General features: G+C 44.0%; 1 protein-coding gene and 1 pseudogene across 2 annotated transcripts in view; one reads left to right on the top strand and one right to left on the bottom strand.

Moving 5' to 3' along the window:
- The window catches only part of AFF4 (ALF transcription elongation factor 4), a 92221-nt gene extending 80369 nt beyond the window's left edge, over positions 1-11852 (bottom strand). The window contains exon 1 of one of the 2 annotated variants that reach the window (XM_053913224.1): positions 11463-11852. The gene's annotated coding sequence lies outside the window, so the exon portion shown is untranslated. The remainder of the gene's footprint in view (positions 1-11462) is intronic. The other variant, XM_053913225.1, reaches the window with a different exon arrangement.
- Positions 11853-15912: 4060 nt separating this feature from the next.
- LOC112318051 (phosphatidylinositol 5-phosphate 4-kinase type-2 beta pseudogene) lies at positions 15913-17165 on the top strand (annotated as a pseudogene).
- The last annotated feature ends 6393 nt before the right edge of the window (positions 17166-23558 follow it).

Here is a 23558-nt window from a genome sequence, read left to right on the forward strand (position 1 = left end):
TTAAGCTGTGACTTTAACATAGGCACAATTTGTTAAAGCAAAAAGCCTCAAGAGGGGAGGGGAAGAAAATGCAGACAATTGTAACTGAATAAATTTTAAAAAAAAAAAGTCTCAAGAGGAGAGAAACCCCTCTTGGCCTCATTTGGCATAATTTCTCCACCCATGAGAGTCTGAAGAGGTCACTTTCTACAAGGCAGGGAGACAAAGGTGTACACCTGGAGATCAAAGCCAACAGTAACAAAACATCAGGTCCCAATTCAGTACTTTGCACACAAGGACCTTTGCCCCGAAGATATCTTTATATATTATCTCAATATCTCATAATCACTCTCAACTAAGCCCTCAAGGCTTCCAAGAAATTTTACTATCTCTGATGAACGCTCTTTTCTATTCCTCACAAATATTTCATGGAGTCTATGATTCTCCCTCCTAAGTTCCATTCCACAAACAACCATGTTTTACCAAAGATTAAAAATAAAGGTAAGAATCAAAGAGAAATCCTCTCACTCACCAACCATCAACTTTCAAAGTACTAGCATCTGCATCCATTCTCTCTCCCCTGGTTAAAAAAGAAAAAGTATCTCTTTCTACCAAAGAACAACTGTGCCGTTTTGCTATCTTTTCCTAGTTACTGACTTCTCTCCAGCAACTTCAACTTCTGCCTCTAATGAATCCTTTCCATCAGCATTCAAACATATTCCTCTTAAAAAAAAAAAAAAAAAAAAAAAGTAAAGGCAGACTTAACCCTGTATTTCTCTCTAGCTACCACTCACTCTTTATCTTCTCTGTTCTTGTTCATGGCCAAGCTTCTCAAAAGTACTCTCGGCGATTCTCCACTTCTTCTGAAACCACCTTAGAAAATACAGCATTACCATTAGCGTGGAGGACTCCTGTGTATTCTCCCGTAAGACTCTTTGTACTTTTACTATTTATGTGTGTGTCCCCTAAATAAGACACTGAATTGTCTTCTGTGTTTTTCAACTGGTAAAAATGGTATACTCAAAAGACTCTGAGCCTTTTAATTCTCAGCATTATGAGGTTAATCCACGTTCGTTTATTTTCATTGTTGTATATCCATACAATTTATTTGTCCATTCTGCAGTTGACAGATATTTAGGTAGTTTTCCCTTTTTCTGCTATTACAAACAATGCTATAATGATTATTTTTATACATGGCTTCTCTCTGTACCAATGAGTGAGAGTTTTTCTAGAATAGACACCTACAAGTGGAAATGATAGATTTCAGGGTAGGAGCATCTTCAAATTTAGTAGATATACACAAACTGCTTCCCAAAATGTATCCAATCACTATTCACCACTCTACTGTTTCCAATTTCCCATACTCTATCCCTCTGCCAAGATCTCTAGTGATTTCCATGTTGCTAAAGCCAAAAGATGTTCTATTGCTTTATACTTCTGGCTTCTGTAACCATGGCCCTCGCAGTTTTCCCAGTACCTCTGGCTCACTCCTCTTTGCTCAGCCATGGGTCTTATTCTGATTCAGTCTATGTTCTCTCCCTACAATTTCATGGCTTAAAATACCATCTAAATGCCTACAAACCAAATATCCAAATGTACTCCAGACCAGACCTTTCTCTTCTGAGACAGACAACCATGTATCTAAAGTCCTGTTTGATCATGTTCTTGGTCTGAGGAATCTCAATCTTAATACATCCAAAATTGATTTCTTGATCTGTTTTCCCCTTCCCCTACCAACTCCTACTCCTGGGATCCTTTCCTACCAACCTCTATTGCCGAATCCTCTTTTCAACTTCTCTCCATATCCAATTCATAACCACAGCCTCCAAAATATATTGAGTTAATGCGTTCACTTCTTTCTCCACTGCTACCGTTCAAAAAAAGCTATCATTTTATCTCCAACTGGACAAATGCTACAGCCTTCTAATCAGACTCCTGGTTCCCCTGGTCTCTGTAGTCCACACCCCATACAACAGCCAAAGTGATGTTTTTAAACCACAAACCAGATCATGTTATCCAACCCCAGCTTTATAAAATTTTAATAACCTTTCCACTTACCTTAGGATAAACTTGAAGGTCCTTAACATGGCCTCCAGAGTCTTGATCTGACTTTCTACCTGGTCTAACTCCTGCCTATCTCCTCAGATTCATTTTCTATCTTACAACCCTCCCCCGGTTCCCACCAGGGGCCTTTTGGGGGGCTTACTGAACTCGTGCTCTTCCAGCTTCAGAAAAATCATGCAGACAATTCCCTTTTCCTTCAGAGTACTCGATCACAAGTATATATTTATTTTGATGCTCATTAATATTTACTCTCCCACTAGACAACCATCAGGGAATGTGTTCGTTTTGTTCAGCACTGTACATCTATAACATAACCTAGCAGACAATCCCTTGAATGAGTAATCTAATAAACTTCACAGCCTGGTTAGAAAGGAGACATTATCTCACTTACTAAGAAATAAAACACAGATATCATGACATTATTTACCTGACATTACAAAATACTGCCCTGGCTGGTATGGCTTAGTGGATTGAGTACTGGCCTGTGAACCCAAAGGGTCACCAGTTTGATTCCCAGTTAGGGCACATACCTGGGTTGCAAGCCAGGTCCCCAGTAGGGGGCATGCGAGAGGCAACCACACATTGATGTTTCCCTCCCTTCCCCTTTCTAAAAATAAATAAAATCTTTAAAAAAACTAATATTTCACAATTGAAATAGTACTTCATATTACACTAAAATCAAATTTTAATTTAGCACAGTAACATTTGCATTTAATTACTTCAGACAGACCAGAACTGAAACATTTATTTGTTCATCTATCAAGCTCTACAATTCTTATCCTTTAACCATAACTCAATTCACTTTCTCCATGAAGCTTTTCTAATAAAGCAAAACTTTACCTCCTCATCTTAGGGACCAAACAGAATCACAAGCAATGCTTATTATGTAATTAAGCATTCAATTGTTCAATAAATAATTTGAAACAGTATTTGCCAGACTAATTACTAATGAATTGATGTTCTTTTAAAAATACGAGACAATGTAAAACCTCAATTCAAGAGAAGAAATGTTTATTTGCACTTAAGGGTAAATCTAAGAATATATACTCTTATTACATGTAACCAGCTGCCTCCCTCAAGACAATGTACATCTCGGTAATAGTACATGCTCCTTCCCCGTTGTCAGTGCAGTTACATACAATGCATCTGTTTCAGAACCAAATTCAAATCAAATTATACTTCTTTCATTAATATTTGAGAACTGTGTAAACCAAACTTAATTGGTTTAAATTTATCTCAAAAACTGTGGCTCCCAAACTCTAAAAGCATATGGACAAATAAACTGAGAAGTCTATTTTCACCTTCAAAGATGAATAAATGGGCAGAGAGAATGGTGAAAAGTCGGAATTTACAGTTCCTTTAATAAGAAGAAAATCTTTTGATTCAGTTTCTTATTTTAAAAGCATACAAATATCTAAAACCCACAAGGACATCTTACTGGAAACTCTGTAGTTTATCCACTGATAATTACTTTTATAGCTTTACAAAACAGATCTAATGAAGATCTTCTTATGCTTAAAAGTCATTAATAACAGGATTTAAAGCTGTCTACAGTTCAATTCTTACCTACTTTTATAAAGTCTGCAGTATTTACCTGAGCCTGAAAATAACCTACATACATTCAGACCCAGGTTTTTACTCACTGGCCCCTTTACTTAGTAGTACCTCACTTTCCCCCATTTCTAATTATATCCATTTCAAAGCTTACCACATATCCCACTTTTTCTGAGAAACCCTCCAAGATTCCTGACTTATTATAATGTTGATGAAAAATATGTAAGTATAAAATTAGGTATGAACTAATTATGTTTATAGTTCTTATGTAACTGTGAAATTAGAGCTTTGCATAATATAAAACAAAATTTAAAATAACGTGAATGTAACAGATTATGTTGGTTTGTAGAAACTAGACCAATGATGTATTCAATCCTGGAAATATGCTGTCTCAGGTCTGGTTCTATATGTTTGAACCACTTCTTTAACTTGACTTCAATACTAATACAGAAAATGCCTATAAACATGTTATACAAAATGGACTCGATAACTGTGTTTATTTGTTAGTTTGGAAAATACAACTTTATACACCAGATCAGCTAGCAGTCCTTAAATGTCAATTTTAAAGAGGCCTCGCTTGTGTTCATTTGTGGTTTCCTACCTTACTGAAATCTACATTAAATGTATATAAAGTAACACTGCTGAAGTTGGTAACACACACCCATACTGCAAACTGTTTGGTGTTGATTAATTATAAAGATGGGGTCCACCAGAAACATCTCACAGTGAAAATATGATACCACCTGCTATGCCAGGGTTCTCCTGGATTTGGCCTGCCCACACTAACACATACTGTGACGTGGTCCAATTTTACTTACCCTCTTTCCCTTCGAGCCACTGCAATATCATCTTAGTACAAGGCACTATGGTTTGGCACAAACATAATAATAAACAAAATCTAAACCCAGCAACAAACTCCCAAGGGAGTATTTGGCTATAAAGCAGTCCTTTAGAAAGTTACATAAAACTCATTAATGTCTAAGAATTCCCAGTTAGAATACTACTGCAGAAAATAGAACACTACTAAGAAGTTTAAGGCAGAGAACTAACAAAATCAGATTTGCAGTTTCCAGGGAAAAATTATTGTGGTACAGGGTGTACTGTAGACCAGGCTGGGAACAACAAACAGGTGAGAAGACTTGTTGCAATAGTCCAGGCGACAAATGAAAGCCTGCATTAAGGTGGCCATAGTAGGAATGTAGATAATGTAGAGAAATGGTTTGGATTCAAACATATTAAGGAAGTAGAATCTTGGGACAAATCAGATGTGAGAAGTAAAACAGTGGAGTCAAGGACAATGTGCAGGTTTCCGGGAAAAGTGATGATAGTGGTGCATTCTCCAAGGCAGGAAAAGGGCAGGATGGGGGTGAGTGGGTTGAGAAGTGGTAGAATAGTTAACCTATACATAATGAACACCTGCACTACAGGTGTCTACACAGAGACGACCTGATCAGCTTTAGTTACTTCAGTTCCTACCCACTGTGTATCAGTTATTTTAAGGATGATTAAATTTAGTATTTAGCCCACAATTTTCAGACATGACAAAGGATATCTAGGCTGATTAACAAATGATGTATCACCTTTAGAATCTGGACTCAGAGAACAATGACCTCTGGATGATACAGCCAGACGTGACCTTGCGTTATATCCATAGAAGAGATGAGGGTTTTGGGCTGGTAAATTATGTTTAGCCCTGGCTGGTGTGGCTCAGTGGCTTGATTGCCAGTCTGTGAACTGAAGGTCGCCAGTTTGATTCCCAGTCAGGGCACATGGCGTGGGTTGTGGGCCCATTCCCCAGCTGGGGGCACGCAAGATCGATGTTTCTTTTTGCACACTGATGTTTCTCTTGCACACTGATGTTTCTCTCCCTATCTTTCCCCTTCCCTTCCCCTCTCTCTAATCTTATAAAAAAATTTAATTATGTTTTAACATATTTAATATACATATGAGAAAAAGTAGGACTGGGTATGTGTGCACTAAATAGCCATGGGAGAATGAGGTAGACCAACTATGTTTTAAGAGTGCCCTAGGGGTGGAGTGGAGGGGTGGGGAGAAGATGCAGACAACTGTAATTGAACAACAATTAAAAAAAAAAAGAGTACCCCTTACTCCACTTGTCTCTAGGATGGTGCAGCTAAAGCATCTTATTACAATGTAGTCCCCTAGCCAAAGTTGTAGCCTAGAGGGGGACATGGCCTAATGACTCCCCTTTCTGGGGTTTGGGACTGAGATTCATTCAGGTCAGTGTCCCTGACACCGGAAGATACAAGATTTGAAACTCAGAATAGCAGTAAATGTTAAAGTTGGTCTGCTGCAAGAGAACTGACTGCATATGCAAAGAGCATCTTATGAGAGACAGACACTCCCAACCGTAGTTGGAGCCCCTGGATCCAAGCTGTTCCCGAGTTCTAGCTGTCCTCTTTTGGTTTGATTGTCTTTCTTAGAATTCACAGGACACCCAGCATGTTCCCAACAAATTCTTCTTTCCTAAGTAAAACAAATTGCCTCTTAGACTATTTAAAGGGGGGAGGGTATTCAGTTGGATGAAAGAGTTCTGGTGCCCACAAAACACTTAGATATGACAGCGAAAGCAACACAAATGGACAGGATCACACAGGAGAGTAAAAAGGGAATGCCAAGTCTAAAATCCAGAACTATCAATAGATCAAGGAAGTAGCAAGAATTAAGAGTCTGCCAGATACCATCTCACACCTGTCAGAGTGGCCATCACCAATAAATCAGCAAACAACAAGTGCTGGCGAGGGTGTGGAGAAATGAGAACCTTTTTGCACTGTTGGTGGGAATGCAGACTGGTGCCGCCACTGGGGAAAGCAGTATGGAGAGACCTCAAAAAGTTAAAAATGGATCTGGCTCTTGACCTAGCGATCCCACTTCTGGGAATATATTCGAAGGAACCCAAAACACTAATCTGAAAAAACATAAGCACCTGCGTTCACTGCAGTGTTATTTACAATCGCCGCGATATGGAAGCAGCCCAAGTGTCCATCAACAGATAGGTGGATAAAATGACTATGGGACATTTACACAATGGAATATTACTTGGCTGTACAAAAAAAAAAAAAAAAAAAAGTGAAATAAGCCAGTCAGAGAAAGACCAATACCATACGATCTCACCCATATGTGGGATCCTATGAACAAACTGATCTAACAAGCAAAACAGAGACGGACTCAGATGGAGGGCAGGTGACGACAGCCAGTGGGGGGGAGGGGGCACTTGGGGGTGGAGGGATTGAGCAAAAAGGAAAAAGAACTCATGGACAAGAGTGTGGTAATTGCTGGGGGGAGGGGTCGTAAGGGGACTAATTGGTAATGAAAAAGTATAATAAAGATTAAATTTTTAAAAAGAGTCTGCAAAGAAGCAGCTAGTAAGGCAGGAAAATATCAAGGAGAAAATGATTAACAATACAAGTAGAGAAGGACGTAGGAGTAAGCGACAATTGTACAAGTGGGCAATATAAAAGTCACGGGCGGCCTTGGTAAGGGCGATTTCACTGGCATGGTAGGGTGAGAAGCCAAGCTGAAGGTCTAAGAGTGCACGGAAGCCTGACTGGTGTGGCTCAGTGAGTTGAGCATCCTCCTGCAAACTGATACACGTTTCTCTCTCTCTAAAAACAAATAAATAAAATTGTTTAAAAAAGAGAGCGCACAGGAGGTAACACACAGCACTACCTACAAAGCATTTTTGCCATTAAGAAATTTCAAGCCTGAATCAGACCAAGCTTCTAGATATAACTACCAATAAAGGAAAAACAGGGCAAAGGAACATATTACACCAAACCATGGGGATGCAGTCAACACAATCCAGACTCTGAGAAATCTCATACGGCACAGGTGGCAAACACAAGGCCCTCCACCTTGTCTTACCCACCCAGCACCTTGTTTCTCCCAGGCGGCAGCACCGGGCTCCTTGCCCCAGTTAAGAAGTAGTTAATTTACACAGTCCTAAAATTACATCTGGCCCTTTGAAGGCAACCGCAAGGCTGATGTGGCCCCTGGTGAAAATGAGTTTGACACCCCTATCATAGGGCAAAGACCTGGTTTCTTTAACAAACCAACTGTATGGGAACAAGAACAAAAAGACAAGACAGCAGCCTATAGAATGAAGGAAAAAAAGGATTGAGACACATTCACAGTGTAATACATGCCCCTTTATTTGGATCCTTATTCAGACTGTTAAAGCAAAAATCGTAATCTGGGAAATCTGAACAATGACTAGATATGTGATGATATTAAGGAAGGTGTTAATTTTTTAGAGATAACATAATGAGACAGTGTAACAATCTTTATTTTACTAGTGTCTTCCCTGATACATTGTGTTCCGTGTCACGGGAAGGCTACAGACCCAGAGTTAGCTGCCTAACAAATAATTGAGATACAAAGCGATACAGGTATTCCAAGGAAGTGGATCACAAATGGAGTAGGGTGAGGAAATCAAGTAAAATCATAGGAAAGCAATGGCACTTGCACTGGGCCTTAAAAGATGGTAATTCTCAACAGGTAAAGAACAAGAGGAAAAGTGATATTCCTGATGGAAGAAATCAAAGCAATTGCAAAGAGGCAGGAAAACCTGTCTATGCAAAGTATTCACCTGTAGTCACCTCTCCATAAAACTGTCCCACACTAATGATGACAGAACAAAAACACAAAGTGAAAAGTCACAACCCACCAGGCAGCTCCGAAGTGACAATATCAAGAGAGACTCATTCAGGCCCCAAACAGCCCCAGCAAGCCCAGTCCCAGGGCAGACTATGACCATATCTGGGCAGTCAAACCATACTGGCTTTCCAGGACAATCTCTTCCCATCAATCAATCCCTGATTCCTCAGCCCCGCCACACCCCCACCCTTTGGGAAAAGAACGCTTGAAGTTATTTTACCTATCATAGAAAACGATGATCAAAATAATTAGTTTAAAATAGCACCCACTAATAAGCTTTGTCTACCTGCCTCAAAGCCACCACCATGGTTCGTTAGGTACTCCAAGAGAGATAAAGTTACATGAAATGCCTTTCCTCAGGTTACAGATTTTTTAAATAAAGTATAGCTGACAAAAACAGGTAGAGTTGACATAAGATTTTTTCCTTCAAAAATAGAATGAGTAGTGCCAATATTAAAATGTTTCTGGACTATTTTGGAAATGAGTTCAGAGGTTCTAACATTTTCTATGTGCCAGTACCATTGAAAGTCCCAGGATATGATGCCAGTGAAAATGAACATCCAGACAAACAGGAATGCACATGATCAGCCAGAACTGAGCAGCTGGAATGTGTATTACTGCCCTCTCCCACGTATGGGAATATCACTTTAAATAACCAACGTGAGTGGGTGTAGGGAGATACTGTAAGTAGGAGTGCTTTTCTTAAACCAGAAGAAAAAGCGGCAAGGTACAGGTCAGGTTAGCTTTAAGCAGTCTTTAAGTCACTGCCTACACCTTATTTCACAATAACCGAGACTGGTATACACCCTCCCAGAAATCAAATATAATCATTATTTATATCAGAAGAAATGAATAAGGAAATGGTTAAAACATAAGGACGGGGTGGGGAGGGGTTGAAAGCTCGGAAACCTTTACATTATACAGCAAAGTTTTTATGGTAAGAAACCTGTAAAATAGAGCAAAAATAAAAAATAAAATTTAAGCCATCAATTTTTGTAATTCACACTGTACCTCGGGGTCACTGTCCACGTGTACCTTTAATGCTTGAACACTGCCTCTTTGGTTTCACGAAAAATGCTACCAGGAGGCCTCATATATTTTGGACTCCATTCTAAACCAGTAGATGGCCACAAAAATACCTGTTTTCTTTGTTCCTCTCAGGTGCACATAAAACCATGAAATTTACTTTAACTCTTCAAAAAAGCTAAGATATAAAACTTTTAAAAGGCCTCATCTTCTACCATTTTCTGTAGCTGACAGTCACTTTTCAAATGCTGGTCCCTGGCTCATCTAGTTTTCTTTGCATCACCTTCTAGTGGAATCTTAGGTTGGGTATCACATTCAACTTCAGTCTAATAATTGTATAAAATCCTGGGGAGGATTCAGAGAGGCCCTTGCTCTAAAGACACTACAAAAGTCCTGTAACTGCAATACGAAGCAGAAAACATACCCTGCTACAAAGGTAATACAGCAACTCAAGAGCACAGGAGAGAATGTATGTCATCTGACAAGTAGAAAGGGAGTCTGAGTGAAAATATTCTTATCTTTAAGAATTGTTAATTACATAGCTTCACCAAAGCACTGTAATAATCACCTTTATACCCCAAAGTTGCAGGCTACTTTCCGATTAACACAGCTAAGCTATTTTTTTTTTTTTTGGTTACCAAACAGTAAAGTTGGGTCATTCACTGACATCCTATCTTGTCCCACTTGATGCAAAATTTTATTTAAAGTAAAATTTGCCTACCGTTCCTGTAGAGCTAATGAAAACCAGTCATCAGCCTGCAAGCCACCACAGACTGAATGAAACCTCTGGTAATAAAAAAACAATAATAAAAATATACTGATTGCTTCCAGATAAGTTAACTCTAAAATATAATAAAAACAACTTCTTGAGATTTTTTTTTTAACGTTTGGAGACTGAAAAACGCAATGATGAATAAGAAAAAAAGCCCGAGAAATTTAAAGAAGCCAGCTTTGTTAAAAACCAAGTGGCCACTTGCCAACACCTCTTTATGCACATACGACCAGAGATGATTCTAGGCAGACTCAGAGGCCACAAAGGATCTTTACCAAAGGCCAAATTAAGAAAGTTCGCATAATCATTTCAATGATAAGTTAAAGGACACTGAAACACAACAAGCACTTCATAAAGCTTTGCAGAATGAAACAAAGCTTTGAGCCTTTAACATCGGGGCCCTAAAAATAATAATACCCATTTCAAACGTCACGTCTGCAAACCTCCCATTCACCCGGGCACACAGCTTCGATTTCGTCAAAAAAAAAGACGGGCCACGGGAAATGGGGCTTGGCCTAAGTTTTAAAACCCTGCGGCCAGCAGGAGAGAAATCGCACGATCCTGAATTGCGACTGAGTCTCAGATCCCGGGACCGAACGCTCTGTCCCGGCCAGAGCGCCGAACACCAGCGGTTCGGATCTGACCTTTCACCCCGGGACCAACGACGCCGTCCGGGAAAGCAGAGGCAGTCGGGGCACTCCTGAAACTCCTGGACCCCCGGATCCATCCTCGAAGAGTGGAAGCAACAGCAAAGGGGAAGGAACAAAGCACTGACGTCAATTACGAGATTAACCCCGGGCACAGACAGGCAGCTGGAGGACAGGCCTCGGAACGCAGCATCCACATCCACGCCACCGCGCGCCCGGCTAACAGGCCGGCTCCGAAGTTACGGGGGACCCGGGCACTACGCCCCCCGTTCCAATGTCCAGTACCCCCCTCCGCCGCTCGCAGGAGGAACCCTTTTCCTTTTTTTTTTTTTTTTTTTGCAGGGTGGGGGTGACGGTGCGCAGGATCGCGAGAAGGAAAGCGAGAACTAGTTGGGTTATGATAGCCAAAACCTAGGCCTATTTCTCCTTTAACTAGAAGCAACTCGAAATGGGGTATTAAAAAGTCACAAAACAGTCAGCGGTATTTCCGAGGGAAGGGACAGATTAGGGAACGAAAGGAGAGAGACGGCGAAAAGATGGATGTCTGGGATTTTTTGTTAGGATTGGGTTAGCTTATTTATTGGGGGGGAGGGGTGGAACGCGAAGATGGGGAACGAAGGCGGACCGAGCGGCCCGGGCCGGGAGCGTGTCCCCGAGCCCCCCGGCGAAGCCCGTCCTCCCCCTCGCGCGCCCGCGGCCCCGCGGCGCGGCCGGGCCCTCCGACAGACCGTCGGCCCTCTCACCTCCAGTCCCGGCTCCGCTAGGCCCGAACCATCTCCCAGAGGCGGCGGCGGCGGCGGCGCCGGGCCTGCACTTCACCGGACGCGCAGTCGATGCCGCCCGGGGGGCGGCGACAGGCTGCCAAGGGCGAGGGAGTCCGGGCGGCGGTGGCGGGGGCTCGCGAGGTCTGGGAGGGCGCAGGCGGCGGCGACGCACCTCACACGGAACAGGCGCAGGTCCCGCCCCGCTCCATGACGGTCGGGCCGGGCCGGGGACGGCCGACCGAGGCGGCGGGGGCGGGCTGACCAGGACCTGGCGCCCGGATCTCCGCCCCGTCAGCTGGCGGCGGCGGAGACTACGGCTCGACTCCCGCAGCCAGGACTGGGACTGACGCAGCGGCCGCGCCGCCCATGTGACCTGGGCTGGGCCGGCGAGGCGTCACGTGACGACGGCGCGCCCCTCCCCGCCGGAAAAGCTGGGGGCGGTGGGGCCGCTGGGGCCGCCGGCGCCGCGGGGCGCGGAGCGGCGGCTGGGGGTGCTGCTTTGCTCAGCTCTCGGGCTCCAGGACCCCAGGCGGGCCCCGCGCCGGCCCCGGTGACCCGGGCGCGAGCTCTGGGCCCGGCGGCGCGTTCGGAGGGCGGGGCGGGCAGGACCGGGCCTGCCGGCCGGCGCGCACCCTCCTGCGCGTAGCCGCTAGTGGGGGGCGGGGGGCGGTGCCGGGCCCAGCCGGATCCGCCTGTTGTGGGACTCGGGAAGGGCTCAGGCCGTCCGCGCCGCCGAAGCCCCGAGACCTGTTGCCCGTGCCGACTTGGAGCCCCGGGTCCAGGGCCCTCCACAGGTCCGGCCGAAAAGGTAGTCCGTCTGTCTCCGGGGACTTCCCGCGGGAGGGTGCTCACAGCCTTGCCTGGACTTCTCCCGGGAAGCCAAGCGAGCCCCCCTCCTTTTTTTGTCATCGAAACATTTTCTGCCACTAATCCTAGTCTTCAGGATATCATTTTAAACGATTTCCTTCACCTGTTAACATCCTGCCAGTCAGGGCAAGCTATAACTTAATTGAGGGCCAAATAATAGTTACAGACTAGGCGGGGTTTTCGAAGGGTCTCATCCAAGTCTGTACGGTAATTGTCCAGAGACACTACCGCCGGGTCATCATTTGGAAAACACTTTATAATCTCCTGCCTCTCACCTGTTTTCTTTCCATGAAGAAGCTTTTCTTTTTTTTTAAACTTTGAAGTTTTTAACTAGTAAATTCGAGGCAAACATTTTTATTGTTTTTAATAAAAGTGAAAATTACAAAGAGTTTCTATCAGCCCTAAAAGCTGGTAATCCAACCGACAAGTCTAAGTTCCTATTTTTCCATTTTAAAATTCTTCACTGACCACCTATTTCAAGCTTCACTCTTATCTACACAGATTTTATCTATTTATCTGAATATAAGGAAATGTATTAAAGCAAACTCAAAACAGGCTGAGAAATATTTGCTGCTCCCATCCCTAACCCTGTTCAGCTCCTGTCTACAGTCCCCACCCAGCGCTTCCTCACTCATCCACCCTTCTGATACACAAGACGCCTGAATTTTGAGCTCTCCTAACATGGATTTGAGAATTAGTTCTCCCCTCTTCTAGAGCTATGCCTTCTAGACCAACAAACCTTTCCTTGCCCTAAACTCTGATCTATTGACTATTGGACTTTCTTTTGAAGCGTGGGGCACACAAACCTAGTACCTGTAACACCGGAGAGTATATTGGCTTCCTATTGCTGCTGTAACAAATAATCACAAATTTAGGGGCTTAAAACAACACAGATTTATAATCTTACAATTCTATAAGTCAAAAGTCTGATCAGGTCTCCCTGGATAAAGGTCAAGGTGTTGGCAAGGCTTCTCCTTTCTAGAGTCTAGGGAAGAATCCCTTTCCTTGGCTTTTCCGCGGTCCAGAGGCTGCCCCACCGTCCTTGGTTAGGCCCTGGTCCTCCACCTTCAAAGTCAGCAGTGGCTGTTTGAGTCTTAAATCACATGCTCTGACCTTCTGTTTTGCCTCCTTCTAATTTTGAGGACCCTTGTGATTACTGTGCGCCAATTTAGATAATCCAGGATAATCTCCCTATTTTAAGGTCAAATAAATTAGCAACCATAATTCCATCTGCCACTTTAATTCCCCTTTGCAATATAACACAACATATTCAGATGTTCCAAGAGTTAGTACATAGACATCGGGGGGTGGGGGCCTACTTTTCTGCTTACCACACAGCATGAGCAGTCATTTAAAATCATGTTGAAGTGTTGAAGAGTGCGATGTTCATTTAAGTGGGATTTTAAGAAATTCCTGAAATGAACAATAAAGCTACTTCCAATTTTTCTCTTCCTGGTCAAAATGTTCCTGAAATTGTAGTCATGCTGAAGATGACAACAACCCAATAAGATTATGTTAATGTTGACTGTGAAGGGGCCAAAATCCTGCCACCCAGAAGCTGCTTTGGGGATAATGATATTTTGGGGGGAGGAGGGGTACTGATTTGCAGCTGTTTATTAAGAAACAAGAGACTCAGGAAGAGTCTTTGACTCTCCCTTCTTCCTGCCCACGGGACTCAGGCAGAGAAACCTGCTTCAGGAAGGAGATCTTAGGAGGCAGCCATAGACTAATTGGAATTAAGCATGGTCACCAAAAGGCGTCCAGGCAGGTGCCCGTGTGTCCCATTGGTTCTGAGTCACCCAGCAAGGAGTCTCCCTGCTCTTCCTCAACCACCTGTAAGTCAATCATTCTCACTTCTGAAATCGAAGACCCTGTTCCCCACTTTCTCCTTTGTCCAAACATGTCCTCTATAACCCATGTTGCCTCACTGTCTTTGGAACGTTCATGGAATTATTGTGCCTATGTGAATTCACCATTCGCATGTATTAAACTTTGATTTTCCTCCTGTCAATCTGTCTCTGTTAATTTGGTTATTAGCCCAGCCAGAAGAACTTAGAAGGTGGGAGGGAAAGTATTAATATTTTTTTTTAGCTCCCACAGTTGTAATCTGTGTGGATGTAGTTGGTCTCAGTTCTTGGTGTCCCATTCTGTAGTCATTCTTCACCCTGAGCTGGAGGCCATTAACATTGGGGGCCATGGTCAATCCAAACGTCCACTGTTACCTGGGGCGTCATAGTTATGAATCAAACTTCCAGGGGTGGTTGTTTCAACTTGCGCAAGTGCCAGGGTTTGCCATTCTTAATCGAATTATTGGTTTAATAAAATTATACAGGTTTCAGGTATGCGATTCTACAATACAGATGTTGCCATTCTTAATTCTGCTGGGGAACTCTGCCCAACACATACCTTAGTTACCCCATCCGAGAAGCAAGGGACGAGAGTGTTTATACACCTGGCTGCGCCTGGGGTGGTTAATTCCCCAGCAGCTCCAGCCTGTTGCCCGTGAGCAGAGCAGCCTCCAGCAGCCAGAGAAAGTTCTCAGGCAAATAAAATCAGAAACATCTGCACCGGTAAGAGTAGGCTGATTTCCTGAACTGGTAGCAGCGAGGGGGAATGGGCGGAGCACCAACAGTGTCTGCTTGGGTGATAATTACTGTACAGACTGTGTGCTAAGTACAACACTAAACACTTCAGCTGTGTTATTTAATCTTCTCAACCTCTCGACCTTTTCCTCTCGGTCTTGTTGTCCTCTACCACCATGCCACCAAGACCACTCACCGAGATCACCAACGATTCCCACGCTGCCAAATGCAAAAGTTGAACCTTTATCCTTACTTTAGCAGCATTTAACACAGTTGACCATTGTCTCTTGCTTGAAACACTTTCTTGTCTTTGTTTGTGAGATGCCACACTCTGAGAGCTTCCCTCCTACCTCCCTGGCTGCTGCTTTCCAGCCTCGATCGCTGGAGATCCTTTACCTTGTCCTGACTTCTGAATAGGGGTATCGTAAGACCCTTGACCTTCAGCTCTTTTCTCTTTTTCTCTCTGGGGTTGACAAACTGTTTTCTGCAAAGGCCAAATGGTAAATATTTTAGGCTTTGTAGGACAAATGGCGAAAACGAAGATTTTATGGAGGTACATAGTAATAGATTTTACTTTTTTTCCAAAATTTTTTAATGAAATCCAAATAGAGTTATTATCGAGTAAGTTTTATAACTCAAGTCCACTAAAGAGAATAATATGTTTCCTTTTTTGGTGGGGAATGGGGGTAACATTTCACTTAATTGGGATTCAAAGTTAGTATTTCCTATCATCAAAAGTGATTTCAAATGTTCTTCTGTTAGTGCTGATCTGTAATGCAATGTTACGTATTCCAGTTTTGAAAATGTCCTTTCACACAGATCGGTAGTGAGAAACACTGCTTCAATCCACTAGCATGTGATATTAGTTAGTGATCTTCATTGTAGATGGGATGGGCGCGATCGTGGAGAGGGAGCACGGGTGAGGATCAGGCGAGGCGGTGTGGGGCCGCTCGCAGAAGCGCGGTCTTGGCTGCCCCCACATGGCCGCTGCCGCCACCCTGCATGGGTATTCCAACGCACTAGCAGCCCCGGGCAGCGCCAGAAGGACCCAGCCCGAGAAGCAGCATTTCGTGCGCCAGAAAGTGAAGCAATTACGGGCCAGCGAGCAGATCCTCAGTGTCCTGATGTGGGGGGTGAGCCCCATCATCAATGAGTTGGGCGACGTCCCTGTCCCTGTCAAGATAATGCCAGATGACTCCAAAGCATACAGCAAGATCAAGGTGGACAATCACCTCTTCAGGAAAGGAGAACCTTCCCAGTCACTTTCAAGAGTACAGCCCGCGGTGTTTCGAAATCTTCCGGAGAGGTTTGGGATTGACTCAGGATTACCAGAATTCAGTGATGTGCCCATATCAATAGGAACAGCCAGGGCTGAGGTGGCACTTTGTCATCAAAACTGTGTCGAGTGAGGATTGGTTGAGATGAACAGCACTGTATAGAAGTACCACCAGTTCATAGTGGAGTGTCACGGCCACACCCTTTTGCCACAGTTCCTGGGCGTGTACCCCTTGACTGCAGGTGGAGTGGAAAATTACATGGCGGTCACCAGGAAGGTGTTCAGCCGTGGGTTCACTGTACACTGCAAGTATGACCTCAAGCGTCCTGCTGTTCCCAGAGAAGCGAGTGACAAGAGAAGGCCGAGGACTTGTCAGAATGTAAAGACAATGACTTATGGACTTCCCCAAGGAAGAGCAGAAGCTGCACGTGGGAGAGGAGAGTAAAAAGAACTCCCCGGAAGAGAGGAAACAGGACACAGTTTCTGGCCCAGTGGAAGATCATGGACTACGGCCTGCCAGCAGGCGTTCACGATGTGGACCAGGCAGAGCAGGAGGAGATGGAGGTGCAGGAGCGGGCAGAGGTCGGGGAGTGTGAGAACGAGGGGGTGGGCGGCAACCTGCCCTGCTCCCAGGACACACCTCCACAGGGCCCCGGCCACCTCCCCGGCTGTCCTTGGTTCTTTGGTCCCAGGGCATTCGAGCCTTCTGTCGATGTTTATGCCATGAAAAACCAAGGAAGTGTCCTCAGAAGGATGTCTACTTCATGGCCGTCATGCACCCCCTCCCTCACACCATCTGTCACTAAGAAGAAAGCTGCTTGTGCTGCCAGAACTGCAAAACCTGGGGCAGCAGCTGAGATCCTGCCTGTGAACCCTGAGCAGTACTCCGAACGCATCAAGGTCAGGTCCAACATCCGGATGTGGTGGCCTTCTACTGTCAGCCGGAGTCCAGAATGAGATACTGAGGATCGGAACGGGGGAGGGTGTATTGGGGCTGGATAGCAGGGGTGGAGCCGAGTGCCGGGTGGGGAGGACATTAGCAGTGAGACTGCAGCCTGCAACACTGACGGAGACTCCAGGGAGGACGGGACGGGCTGTGTGTGCCCGCAGGACGTAGCCTCTTCTGCTGCTTACCTTTGATTGCCCCCCGCTTGACCAGGTTTACAAGGGGTTTCCTTTTCGTTAAAAATATCTTAGGGCTAGAGGTGACTGTGGGCTTGTTTGGGTTTTCCTGAAATTTCATTGCTCCAGGTTGGCCGTTTATAAGGATGTCTGTCGTCCCCCTGCCCACCTTCCTCATCCCTGCCCTGAGTCCCCTTCAATTACACAGACACCCTACAGACCCAGCCAAGGGTCCTCTCACAGCTGCGTGCCCAGAGGACAGGAGGTCAGACACCTCATTCCTGCTGGAGTAACTGCAATTTTATGAACTATTGTGCATGACTTCCTTCACTGTTCTCCTCGGATCCAAGTGATTCTTCCTCTGAATGCGATTCTCCCGATGTGTTACTCCAGATCGACATCAGTCATCTTGGAGCAGAATCCCAGAGCTCAGAGAGGGGTGAGCTGGTCCTCACGGGGATGGTGAGGGGTGGGGGTTGCTGTGGGGCTCTGGACAACTGGTTCTCAGAGAAGCCCCTGATCATCACTGAAGCCCCAGGCTCTCTCCATCCCTGGAGTTCAAATGTCTGCTCTATAAAGCCTGCCTCTCACTTGGCCGCGAGGGACCAGAAAGGCCACTTGTGCTTGAAAGTTTTTCTCCCTCTCAGAAGACCCCAGAAGCCAATGAGTATCAAATGAGGGTTTGTGCCTTCCATCCATTTACCTCCTTCTGGCCTCCCAGGCACCCTCACCTATAGGTGAGCTTTTAGCTGGGGGCACCTGGGGTGCCCCTTGCAGAGATTCCTCTTTGAACCCTGGAGCTAACACAGAGGTCGTCTGACTCCTGGTGCCTGTGGTTTGTCACTTGGACTTGGACTTGGGGCCAGCAGAGAGTGTTGCCTCCCACCTTGGAGTGTGGCGCCCGCGCCTGAGGCTGTTTCTGGATCACTTGTGGGCATGACCCAGGAAATCCAATTTGGAGGCTTGATGTGGGATTGGATCTGGCCCCAACCTCGGGGCTGTTTTTCCTCAATGTCCCCTTCTAGACTTTCAGCGCCTCTGCCACCCACAGGCTTCCTCAGGTGTGGCATCCCGCAGCTTCCTTCAGGACCTCCACCCGCCTTCTGAGCCTGGCTGTTGCGGCCTCAGAATTGGGCTGCATGTCATTCTCTGATGACATCAGAGCAGTCTGGTCTGGCTGGAGAGAAAACAGCCCTGCGTTGGGGGAGGTGCATTCCTGTATCTTCTCAACTCCTCACCAGGGACTGGGATTTGGGGTGAGATATGGTGAAACACATGTTGTGGGTAACTCCACAGAGGCAAAACAGTTTGTTTGAATGAATGGATTGGTTTCCTACTGTTCCCTCCAAACCTGGCCAAGCTCTGCTTCCGGAGCAGGAGCCAGTGCGGTACCTGTGCCCTTCTCACAGCATTTAAGTCAGGAAGGAATGGAAAACAGCATTCTTGGACCCCTCTGGGGCTGCTGGGACCCTTCTTCTGGAAGGGGCAGATGAGTCAAACAACGTCCCTGGCCCCAGGAAGGGGCCATCAGTGGCTCTGAACATCAGCAGTAAGACCACAAGGTAACTTGGGGGAGGAGTTGAAACCAAGCAGCTCATGGAGAAAACAAAATTGACTTAGGAAGGGATGATACACGAATAATGTTTGAACTCGATTCCCCTCCCTTCCAATCAAGAATGAATTTTTTTAATTTATTTTTTATTGTTATTCAATTACAGTTGTATGCCTTTTCTCCCCTTCCCTCCCCCCAAGAATGAAATTTTTGATCTGTTCACAGGCAGACCCAGCACCACCAAAGCAGGTGCTGGGCAGGTGTGGACATCCTGGTGAAAATATTGCTGCGTAGAATATCTGAAATTCTCCTACCTATGTTCTCCTCTAGGACTTCTATGGTGTCACGTCTTATAGTTTAAGTCTTTTATCCATCTTGAGTTAATTTTTGTGTATGGCATAAGTTGGTGGTCAAGTTTCATTTTTTTGCATGTAGCTGTCCAGATCTGCCAATACTATTCATTGAAGAGGCTATTTTTACTCCATTTTATGCTCCTGCTGATAATGGACATTTTACTTCTTGCTATAACTTTTCACAGTACAGGAAGTATTTAAAGCAACTTGATATTATGATTCAAAAAAGTTATTGTTGCTGAAACAACTTTACCGCAGTAAAAGTTTCACATATAAATAGTTCACCTTGTAATTTTAGGTTGAGCTCATTAAGAAGCATTATTGAATGTTCAGTGAAAGCTAATTTCCAAACCATTTTGTGTTCAACAGTGGTTGAGGGAAGTTCTCAATGAAAACATCCATCTTACAACATCATTCATTTTAGGGAAAAGGTGGAAGCACCTCAACTGTCCATCTGTGGATGAATGAAGAAGCAACATGTAGCGCATTCATACAATATTATTTAACCTTAACGTGGGAGGAAATCTTGATATATGCTACAATATGGATGGAGCTTGGGGACAAAATGCTAAGTGAAACATGCTAGTCACAAAAAAGACAAATATTGTATAATTTAATTTATATGAGGCATCAAGAGTAGTCAAATTCACAGAGACAGAAAGTACAGGGATGGTTCTAGGGGCTGGGGAAGGGCGGGGTGGGGAGTTACTGTCTAATGGTTACAGTGTTTCAGTTCTGCAAGATGAAGTAAGTTTTGGAAATAGATTGTGGTGATGTGGTTGCACAATTATGTGCACTTGATACCCAATAAACTGTGCATTAAAAAAATATGATGCTAAAGTTTATGTTATATGTATTTTACCACAATTTTAAAAATTCCTGGCTCAGCCCTAAGCTCAAACAATCACATTAATACTTCACCACTGTGAGCCATCAAACCACCTGGTCAGGGACTTTGGACAAGGATTCCGAGACAATTCGATGAGAAAACGATAGTCTTTTCCACCAATGGTGCTGGGACGACTGGACGCCAGAGGAAAAAGAAAGAAGTTGGAATGCTACTTTACGCCATACAAAAATTAACTCAAAATGAACCAAAGGTCTAATTGTAAGAGCTAAATCTACAAAACTCTTAGAAGAGAATATAGGCAAGATCTAGATCAGGCAATGGCCTAGTAGACACAACACCAAGAGTATAAGCAACAGCAACAAAAAATAAAGTAGACTTTATCAAAATGAAACACTTTTGTGCTTCAGAGGACACCATCAAAAAGTGAAAAGACAAAAGACAAATACTCAGGTTTAAAAAAATGGATGGAGGATCTGAATAGACACTTCTCTAAAGAAGATATGCAAATGGCCAGCCAAGAAGCGTATGTAAAGGTGATCGGCATTAGCCATCAGGGAAATGCAAATCAAAACCACAATGAAATGCTGCTTCCCATCCCCTACGATGGCTAAAATCAAAGTGACAGATAAGTACAAGTGTCGGTAAGATGCGAAGAAATTGGAAAACATGGATTGCCGGTGGGACTGTGAAATGGCTGTTTTGGAAAATGGTCTGTTAGTTTCTCAGAAAGTTAAACATAAAGTTACTATATGACTTAGAAATTCCATACCTAGGTATATATCCCACAAAACTCAAAACACATGTCCACACAAAAACCTGTACAAGCCCTGGCCAGGTAGCTTAGTTGCTTAGAGAGTCCTCTTGGTATGCCAAGGTTGGGGGTTCTAACCCCGGTCAGGACACATACAAGAATCAGCCAATGAATGTATAAATAAGTGGAATAAACTGATCTCTTTCTCTCTCTCTTTCTGCCTGTCTCTAAAATCAACTTTAAAAAACTTGTAAAAAAATATTTATAGCAACATTATTCATCATAATAGCCAAAAGATGGGAAACAACCCAAATGCCCAACTGATGAATGGATAAATGATGTGGTCTGTCCATACAAAAGAATATTATCCGGCAAAACGAAAATGAAATACTAATACATGCTACGCTATAGATTAATCTTGAAAACATCATGCTAAATGAAAGAAGTGAGTCACAAAATCCAATATAATGAATGCTTCCATTTCTATGAAACGTCCACAGTAGGCAAATCTATGGAGGCAGAAAGAGATTAGCCGTTACCTACAGCTGGGTGGTTGTGGGGGAAACCAGTAACGATTGCTAATGATGCAGGGTTTCTTTTGGGGATAATAAAAATGTTCCAAATCGATTCTAGCAATAGTTGCACATGTGAATTGTGTGGTATACTAATTATATCTTAAGAAGCTATTCTAAAAATATAAAAGAGTCAAAGAAAACTGGTTAATATCATTTGCCTTGTTTCTTGATTGACTACCGATGTTGCTCTCAATGTCTTCAACTCCAAGCAACTGCTTTCATGGAAAGGCTATTAATCTCAAGCAAGTTAATTTTCTCTGGATAGATTTCTTTGGTCGCTACAATCAAACATGATTCACTGAACTAGCCGTCACTAAATGGCTTTCCTTGCTTGCGTGACAAAGGAGTCACTCAGGAACCTTGGCTGCAGCCTCTTTCTCACTTTTTATTTTTGTGGGGAAATTAAGCTGTAATGCGATACGCCATTTCACATTTTTAATGTCTTTTATGATCTAGCCTCAGAAGTCACATCCATCTCTGCAACATCCTATCGGCCGCATGAGGCAGGCCTCCGCCGGGCGGGAGGGGACTGTACAAGGACAGGAGTAAAGGACTCAGGGGTCCCTGGGGCCACTTTAGAGCCGCCTACCGCGATGCCCTTTGAGGAAACATGAATCAACAAAAAGCACAGGTGTGAGCATGATTAGTTCTTCTAAAACGTTTTGTTTTCATAAAAATTAATTTGAAAAAGAATACAAAGTTTTGTTGTCATGATTCTGGTGGAAACGTTAAGGAGAGCAAATTCACACCTGGCTCATGGTATTCATGGTATCGCCCACCCCACCCCCCGAATGAAAGGCAAGTATATTATTAAGGCAAATGTGTATACTAATGACTTTATCATTTGTTTATTCATTCTTTCAACATTATCTGTAGAGTACCTATCATATATCAGGTAATATTTTATAAGCACTCTAGGCTTTAGAGGCAGTAGTGAGTAAAATAGCCCTTGTCCTCAGGGGGCTTCCGTTTGTGTGCAGAAGAAACACGCACACACTGAACTTCCAGGTGTAAACACAAGGAGGAAACGGCAGGGCACAGGGGTAGAGTAAGTGCAGGCGCTATTTTAGCCAGGTTGCTAGGAAGAGCCTCTCAAAGGAGATGAACTCAGAGCAGAAACTTGAATGTGGTCTTTTAATAAATCTTGACTTTAAAACATAGGAGCTTTAGTAGTTTTTAAATTGTCACAGGACAAATAACTCAAAACTTAGTGGCTTAAAACAACAATAACTATTGTTTCTCACAATCTCTGTGGGTCAGGAATTCAGATGTGGCGTTGCTAGGCAGTTCCAGCTTGGGGTCTCTTGGGAGGCTCTAGTCGTTTGGAGACTCCGCTGGGGGTGGAGGCGCTGCTCCCCAGGGGGCTGGCAGGTCGCTGCTGCTTGCTGGTCAGAGGATGCAGTCCCTCTCCGGAGGGGTCTCTCCGTAGTCTGCTGGAGTGCCCTCATGGCTTAGAGGCTTGCCTACCCCACAGTGAGTGATTCAGGGGACAAGGCAGAAGCTGTAATGCCTTTTGTGACCTAGCCTCTGAAGTCACACACTGCCACTTTTGTACTGTTCTACTGGTCACGTAGATTAGTCCAGATGCAGTGTGGGGAGGGACCACACAAGCACAGGATACAAAATGAGGGTTCTTGGGAACCACGTTGGAGGCTGGTGGTCTAACCATAATCACCATGCAAAACAATTTTCTCTGTATGGGGAAAAAACCCACTCATGAACACTGAAGTCTAATTTTTTAATATTGGTTCGATTTTATTCCAGTCCTTATCCACATGCCTAACCTGTTTACATTAGCATTTGTAGAATATTATATTCTATAATAATATATTATAGAGTATTTCACCCCACAAGAGCAAAATACTATTCTTTTCAAAGTGCACCCAGAACATACCCATAAAGAATATACTTTACTAAGGTGTGTTTATCAAGGTAGCCCATATTCCTGATCATAAAACAAAATCCAATAAATGTAAAAGGATTCAAGCCGTACGAGGTATATATTAGGTATACCTAATCACAATGGATTAAATTAAGAAACACTAACAGAAACATCTCTAGAAAATCCCCAATAGACAGAGACTAAATAATACACTATGGGTCAAAGAAGAACTCAAAAGGAAAATTAGAAAGTATTTTTATCTGCC

Source organism: Desmodus rotundus, chromosome 10, assembly GCF_022682495.2.
Source record: "Desmodus rotundus isolate HL8 chromosome 10, HLdesRot8A.1, whole genome shotgun sequence".
NCBI classification, from domain to species: Eukaryota; Metazoa; Chordata; class Mammalia; order Chiroptera; family Phyllostomidae; genus Desmodus; species Desmodus rotundus.